General features: G+C 41.5%; 1 protein-coding gene across 3 annotated transcripts in view; it reads right to left on the bottom strand.

Annotated features, from left to right (window-relative positions):
* The window catches only part of MET (MET proto-oncogene, receptor tyrosine kinase), a 114,713-nt gene extending 106,999 nt beyond the window's left edge, over window positions 1-7,714 (bottom strand). For 2 of the 3 annotated variants that reach the window (XM_061414041.1, XM_061414040.1), the window contains exon 1: window positions 7,521-7,610. The gene's annotated coding sequence lies outside the window, so the exon portion shown is untranslated. Of the gene's footprint in view, window positions 1-7,520; window positions 7,611-7,630 lie in introns of those variants that run through there. The other variant, XM_061414039.1, reaches the window with a different exon arrangement.
* Between the last annotated feature and the right edge of the window lie 395 nt (window positions 7,715-8,109).

The following is an 8,109-nucleotide window of genomic DNA, read 5'->3' on the forward strand; positions in this document are numbered from 1 at the left end:
AATCTTATTGAACAATTGAAGTACATTTGAATTTCTCCAAGTCAATTCTTTCTTTTACATACCACTTTAAAACTGGACCCAAGATTCTAGGTGCTAGATTCAGATTTCCAACTACCAAGGAACAAGAGATCATTTCAAAACAGGAAAAGGCCACTGATCTTAATATGTACACAGCTTCATGATATATTATTATATTTGCATTTAAAATAGTAGGAAGAAATACAGTACATAATCTTCCGTTCTAACACAATAGCCTTCCGGAAGGCCGCTAGCCTGGGTATTTCACTGAGTTTTTAGGATTAAAGGAAACAAGTCAGTGCACAACCTATGAGCTTTTATTCCTTTGGAAAAAATAGGTTTGCAAAAATAGGAGGGCTTTTAAAAGGCTCTCGAAACCAGCACAGTGCACGTTTTGAATTTCAGTAGTAGAGGAATAACAACTGGTGAAGTTAGACAGATCATAAAAAACAGAACAAAGAAAGCACCAGTATTCCAAACAGAGTTTATTCTGAATGAGAACTTGGAAATAAAATGTGAAATATACATATAAAGTTATAATGAATTTAGATTTCAAAAAAAAATGCTGTAATTTAAGAATGAAATAACTGTACTACTCTTTAGTTCAGAATATACAGTTTGATAGAAAGTACGTGGGTTGATGAGTTTAGGAAAATAAGTATGTGCCAATATAGATGATGAATTAGGGAATATCTCTTCTTAAAATTGCTAAGCCAATTTTCCAGTGAGGTAAAAAGCCTGAGACCTCTAAAGATAAAGTACTTTACAGAGCTGTCTGGGGTTCTTTGGCCACGCATGCTGCTGACGGAGAAGGCAATGGCACCCCACTCCAGTACTCTTGCCTGGAGAGTCCCATGGACGGAGGAGCCTGGTAGGCTGCAGTCCATGGGATCGCTGAGAGTCAGACACGACTGAGTGACTTCACTTTCACTTTTCACTTTCATGCATTGGAGAAGGAAATGGCAACCCACTCCAGTGTTCTTGCCTGGAGAATCCCAGGGATGGGGGAGCCTGGTAGGCTGCCGTCTATGGGGTTGCACAGAGTTGGACACGACTGAAGCAACTTAGCAGCAGCAGCAATAGCTGCTGAATTAAACAGTATCTGAAGCTAATGCCAAGTGGGACCACTTGGCATGCAGAGTTGTGGCCAAGAACACAAGTGAGACTACCAGGAATTAAATCTGGCCTGCAAACACTTTGGCTCTCTAGGCTGCACAATTTTAAAGATATTGAGTCAACATTTTTAAACTGAGAGATTTCTAGGTTTAAAAATTCTGAAAGACACCACATGGTCCCATGCCACTCACTGAGCCTCACAGCAACTCTGATGATGCCAAGCAGTGGCTGCCCCCTCTTCAGTTCAGTTGCTCAGTTGTGTCTGACGGAGACCTCATAGACTGCAGCACGCCAGGCCTCCCTGTCTGTTACCAACTCCCAGAGTTTACTCAAACTCATGTCCATTGAGTTGGTGATGCTATCCAACTATCTCATCCTCTGTTGTCCCCTTCTCCTCCTGCCCTCAATCCTTCCCAGCATCAGGGTCTTTTAAATCAGTCAGTTCTTCACATCAGGTGGCCAAAATATTGGAGTTTCAGCTTCAGCATCAGTCCTTCCATTGAATATTCGGGGCTGATTTCCTTTAGGATGGACTGGTTGGATCTCCTTGCAGTCCAAGGGACTCTCAAGAGTCTTCTCCAACACCACAGTTCAAAAGCATCAATTCTTTGGTGCTCAGCTTTCTTTATGTTCCAACTCTCACATCCATACATGACTACTGGAAAAATCATAGCTTTGACTAGACGGACCTCTGTTGGCAAAGTAATGACTGTTTTTTAGTATGCTGTCTAGGTTGGTTGTAACTTTTCTTCCAAGGAGCAAGTGTATTTCAATTTCATGGCTGCAGTCACCATCTGCAGTGATTTTGGAGCCCCCAAAAATCGTCTCTCACTGTTTCCACTGTTTCTCCACCTATCTGCCATGAAGTGATAGGAACACATGCCATGATCTTAGTTTTCTGAATGTTGAGTTTTAAACTTTTTCACTCTCCTCTTTCACTTTCATCAAGAGGTTCTTTAGTTCTTCTTTGCTTTCTGCCATAAGGGTGGTGTCATCTGCATTTCTGAGGTTATTGATATTTCTCCCGGCAATCTTGATTCCAGGTTGTGCTTCTTCCAGTCCAACATTTCTCATGATGTACTCTGCATATAAGTTAAATAAGCAGGGTGACAATATACAGCCTTGACATACTCCTTTCCTGATTTGGAATCAGTCTGTTGTTCCATGTCCAGTTCTAACTGTTGCTTCTTGACCTGCATACAGATTTCTCAGGAGACAGGACAGGTGGTCTGAAGAATTTCCCATCTCTTGAAGAATTTTCCACAGTTTGATGTGATCCACATAGTCAAAAGCTTTGGCGTAGTCAATAAAGGAGAAGGTAATGGCAACCCACTCCAGTGTTCTTGCCTGGAAAATCCCAGGAACCAGGGAGCCTGGTGGGCTGCTGTCTATGGAGTCACACAGAGTCGGACACAACTGAAGCGACTTAACAGCAGCAGCAGATGTTTTTCTGGAACTCTCTTGCTTTTTCTATGATGCAACGGATGTTGGCAATTTGATCCTTGGTTCCTCTGCCTCTTCTAAATCCAGCTTGAACATCTGGAAGTTCATGGTTCACATACTGTTGAAGCCTAGCTTGAAGAATTTTGAGCATTGCTTTGCTAGGGCTTTTTCTGAGCAAATTGTTGTTCCCTAGTAAAAGGGTTGGAGAAGGCAATGGCACCCCACTCCAGTACTCATGCCTGGAAAATCCCACAGACGGAGGAGCCTGGTAGGCTGCAGTCCATGGGGTTGCTAAGAGTCAGACACGACTGAAGCAACTTAGCAGTAAAAGGGTTAGTTTTATTCATTTAGGTTACCTGTTTACAAATCTTTATACAGGATATAGACAAAACATAAGTGGGGAAGAAGAAAAGAAGAAGAAAATTCAACATACTGATTTAACACTGGAAAGGGAAAAGGAAGGACAGAGAAGGCAAGAAAAGAAGTACATTGCAGACAGAAGTTGTAAACCATCAGCAACTGCCTCCTTTGCTGCGTCCAGATTTATACTATGAAAGGGATCTGTGACAAAGGCTGTTGAGTATTACTCTAATCAAATTCTATTAGGCCAGGCTCACAGTGTAGAAAATAAGAAGGGAAATTGTCTGAATGGAGCAATATCACTGATCAAGAATGAGGTGTGGGAATAAATGTAAGAAAAGATCATGGTTCTCTTCTTTCATAGTCCTCAAACCAAGGGATGTGGGTCTCTCCTTCAACCTCACCCTTGAGACTGTAAGGAAGTATGGCAGGCACTGTCCCAGTACTTCCCATAAATGACCATGGAGTCCATGTACAGCTGTGCATTGCACAATTTCAGAGAGAAAAAAAATGAGAATGACACTCTCAAGGAATGCAAAGGAGAGGTCCTGCTCCAGATATCCACATGCCTCATTCTTTCATTTCCTTTAGGTTCTAGCTCAAAGGTCACCTCTGAATTAAGGCTTTCTCTGACCCACTACTGAATTTTTCAGTCACCAGTCCATTCCCTCCTATCTTACTACTCTCTCTATGCTTCCTTATAGCTCTCATCATCACCTCACATACATTTTATTTCTGTATTTTATTTAGTTTGCCTTCTTCAATATAAAACAGGGCAACATTAAGTCAGAGACTTTTGTCTGTTTTATTCTTTGCTGCATTCATTGCCAGAGTCTAGAATTATGCCTGGTAGGTGCATAACAATTTATTCTGAATGCCTAAACCCTCAAACACATTCTTAAGAGTATAAGAAACTGGCTTTCACTAGAACCTGTGATTCTTTGACCATATTTCATAATTGCTCAGGTCAAATTTCATAATTCTTTGTTATATTAGAAAAAATACTTTTCAAATCCTATAGACCATTATATAATCTACATGGCTCATAAATTTTATATAATTTCTAATTACCTTATAGTTACAGAATTTCTTATAGAAATATAAAACAACAGGAGTAACCTGTATACACACACTTGCACAAATTTACACAATCACAAAGAAATATGTATACCTGAGTATGTGATTGGCTAGTTCACTGTTGTTTTTTTATTTCACTATGCTCACACCTCCTGTTACAAATGCCACACGTGTGATTTTTCTCTCAATTACATTTTACAGCTTATAAAAACACATTCTTCATTTTGTCCCTTGAAAAACAAAGTGGTCAGATTTTACTGGATGTTTTTATTGAAACAAATCCCAGGGGGAATATACTAAACTGTTAAACACAGCTGAAGAGATATCTGAGAATGGGGTTTCTGATAGAAGTGTAGATTACAAAATTACTCACAGCTCTAATCTGATAATAGAAGAATGCCCCACACATATGAATGGAGATCTTTCTTGGTATGCTTTACTACAGAAAGAACAAGGAAGGAAAAAGAATTGGAAAAAAAGATGAGAAAAACTCCTGAGACTAGAAATGTTATAGTCATCATTTATCACTAACTGAAGAATCCCAACATACACCTCAGTGGAAAATGGTTCAAATAGTAAACCTTCCTTGATGACCGGGCAGAGGCTGTGGGGTGCCATGAAAATAGCATGTGAGCTAGGCTCACGCACAGCTGCCTTGTCGATAATATGAGGAGGTTAAGATACTGGTATCAACCGTGCCTATTTTTTAATGGTGTTGTAATATCAGAAAGATGATATGCTCAGAAGCAGCTTCAAAATTTTAAGTTCCAATCTTGTGATTTAAAAAAAAAAATTATCTTAATAGCAAGTAGGTTGATCTCTTTGCTATTAAATAATAGAATTTTTTTCCTAAGGTTGTCATTCGGTTATGAGATCCCCCTAACAATTATGGACCTTGATTCCATTTTGCATGTGATTGATTTTTCTGAATATTTAATTCTTCAAGGGCAGATGTTTCATTTCTTCCTTTTTAAAAGTGTTCCTCTAGTACCAAACACATATGATGTTTAAGTTACAGTTCTTAGCTATTTTTTGCTAAGGCAAATGTGGGCCTGGCAGCAACTCTGTTAAGAACAGGGAATCAAAGTGATCCTGAATTGACATTAGTCAGTATATTCATCATTTATTACTAACAAGTGACTATTTTACACTGAGGAAAGCCCATGGAGAAACTCTGCCTGGAGGGCTAAGTGTCAAAGACACCAGTTTCAACACACACCAGTGAGGTAAAGATTAATTCCCTAGCGCTTGAGTCTGCATATTTTCTCCCTTTAAGGTGGCACAATTAGGAAATTCAGTTTTCCATGAACAAACATTAGCAGCTCAAGAGAAATACGGGGGGATGACAGGGAAAGGAAAGCATAGATGATTCTGGTGAACCTAATGACAGTAAAGAAGAAACCATGAAATCACGAGATAGGGAGGCACAGACGACTTGAAAGCAGCTCTAACCAAACCAAAGGGGACAGATGAGGAGGAAGGTGGCAGAGAGATGGGAGGTGCTCTCAATTTGCAGGGAACTGTCATCATGAATGTGTCACCAAGGGTATCGGTGCAGTCAGAGAAAGGTGTGTCTCCTGAGAGAATGGTAGCCCTTTTGATTATTCACCTTGTTGTGAGGTGACCACATTTGAGAAAAAGTTTCTTCAGGCTATTACAGAGATGTGCAAAAGGCAAATTAGACTAATGTTATTTTGGACTATTTTTTTTTTTTTTACCAACAGTTAAGGAAATTGATTTTTGATATGCATTTTTTAGTCTAATCCTCCTTTAAACAAATTTTAAAGAATTTCAAGATTATAGTAGGTTGTAGTCTTAACATGAATTTATAAGGGGTTTTCTCCTGCTTACAAAAGTATCATTTTTCTTCTACTGTAGGTTTAAAAGTTATGAAAATACTACTTATGAACTTTCATACTGACTGGCTGTGGTTTAATCTAATACATCTTTATCATTCAGAAAACCCTCATCCACTAATTCTGAAGGGACATAGAGTACATTTAATGTAAACCTCTATTGTGATGTATTAAGAACAAGGCAATCTTTGAAAAAGCAGTAGTCAGCAGATCATCTTCTAAATGTTATAAATTATACCACGTTAAAAATCAAAATATATTTAGGCAGTAATTATAGGCTTATGCACTGTAAAGTCTGAAACAAGGCCTGAATAGAATTTTTAAAACACCAGTAAATTTTACAAGGAATTAGCCACAGTTTTGATACTAAAAAATTTCTTATGAGTGACGTAAATCTTACTTGTATTATTCAGCAGTTCAGAAAGAGTTAACACTGAATACATCACAGACTTGCAGTCTACAACTGGAACCAAAGCCCCTCACTTTTTGTTCCATTAGGGAAGATTACATGTTAAAACAAAACCCAATAAGCTTAAACCTAGAAAGAAAAGCTATGTACCTGTAAATAATCCAAGCACCATTTACAGTTTACTTAAAAGCACAATTTATATCCTAGAAGCACACAGAAACATGATGTACATCATTTTCAGATCATCCTCATGCAGAAAAAATTCATTAGTCAGCTATAATAGTTTAGCTGTAAAGGAAAATAATGTCTGAATCCATTTGCATGGCAATGTGCATGTGTCTGGTTGATGAAACTGACAGAATAAGTCTCCACCCAACTCTACAAAATGTGAACACTGTTCTTAAAATTCAGGAGAGGGTCCAGATACTCTATATTCTCTCCAACGTCAATTTTTACAATCCTCTCAGATTCATCGACTGTCTTAACTTGGCAATTAAAGGAGCCTGATTATTTTGCCTAAGAGAGTTGACAATATTTCATTCTGCTCAGGGCTCCTTTGAATATAAAACTGTGATAAGGTAAAACACACTGGGCGACTATGCATGCATGAGCCACAGGAACTCTCTCCAACTGCCAAATTAGTAAACGGCTCTTTTAAAACATAAAAGGTATGAAATGTGAAACCATACTTTGGAGTAAATTCTGCATTGGCAATAGTCTGTGAAAATACCTTCGTTTCTGGTTTAATTATTGGATCAGCAGCAGTACACCAGACTGACTGACCTCTGGTTATAATCTATTTCACCTAATAAGATAGATGTCCTCCACAGAGCCCCAGCAAAGAAAGTAAGATTGAAAATGATGGATCACAAGACCTGTGTATTTGCCAGAAATTAAAAATTCAGCCCCTCACAGAAACACCTGCCCCTTGGAAGCTGACCCACGTAATGTGCATAAAGCAAGGCTGGAAACTAGAAAACTGCTTGCTTGCTCCTTTCTGGTCACATCACCCTACGACAGGGTGACTCGATCCCTTTTGTAAAGGCTGAGTCAGATCACAGCCTTGGAACTTGCGGGCAGTAACAGTCACACACCATCTCCTACCCCAGCGCCCCTCTCTCCTGAGTCACACAGGTGGCTGTCAGAAGCAACTCCCTAAAACGAAAAGCCCCATTGTAGTTTCGACCTAGCCTCTGGGGCCACAACCGTTCAGTTTCTGAAGCCCCTGAACTCTCACCCACCTTTCTGATCTTGCCCTCCTGAACACCAGTCAGGTCTCCGGGGGAACAAAGAGCAGATCGGCCAGGGCCAGGGGTGGGGGTGGAAAAGCAGAAGCGGGCTGGAGTTTTACCTTGCGGCACCCAGGAACCGGCGGAAGAGAAGTCAAGCGCGCAGGGACCACCCGCGCGCTCCGCGCCTCCCTGCCTCCTCGAAGCAAGTCAGCTGTCGTCCCGCATTTGGCTCCCGCCCTCCGCTGGACACCGCATCTGGTCACAAAGCGCTGGGGGCGCCGCGGGCGGCGAAAGCCTCCGGGTCACCTGCGGCCGGGCCCAGCCGCGCACTAGTCCGCCCTCCGGCTGCGCCCTCCCTCCGCCCCGCTCTCCCTCCGCCCCTTCCCACCCTCGAGCTGCCCGGCCAGTGACTCAGCCGGGCACCGGCGCGCGCGGCCCGGGGCAGCCCGGGCACGTCCAGGAGGAAGCACGGCCAGGAGAACAGACTCGGGCTTTCGCCCGCCCGCCCCTGCACGTGTCAGCCCGTCTCACGCGAGGTCCGTCCACCTCGTCCACAGGTCCCAGGAGCGCTGAGGTGGGGACTGGCAACACCCTGAGG

This window comes from Bos javanicus, chromosome 4 (assembly GCF_032452875.1).
Source record: "Bos javanicus breed banteng chromosome 4, ARS-OSU_banteng_1.0, whole genome shotgun sequence".
Lineage (NCBI taxonomy): Eukaryota > Metazoa > Chordata > Mammalia > Artiodactyla > Bovidae > Bos > Bos javanicus.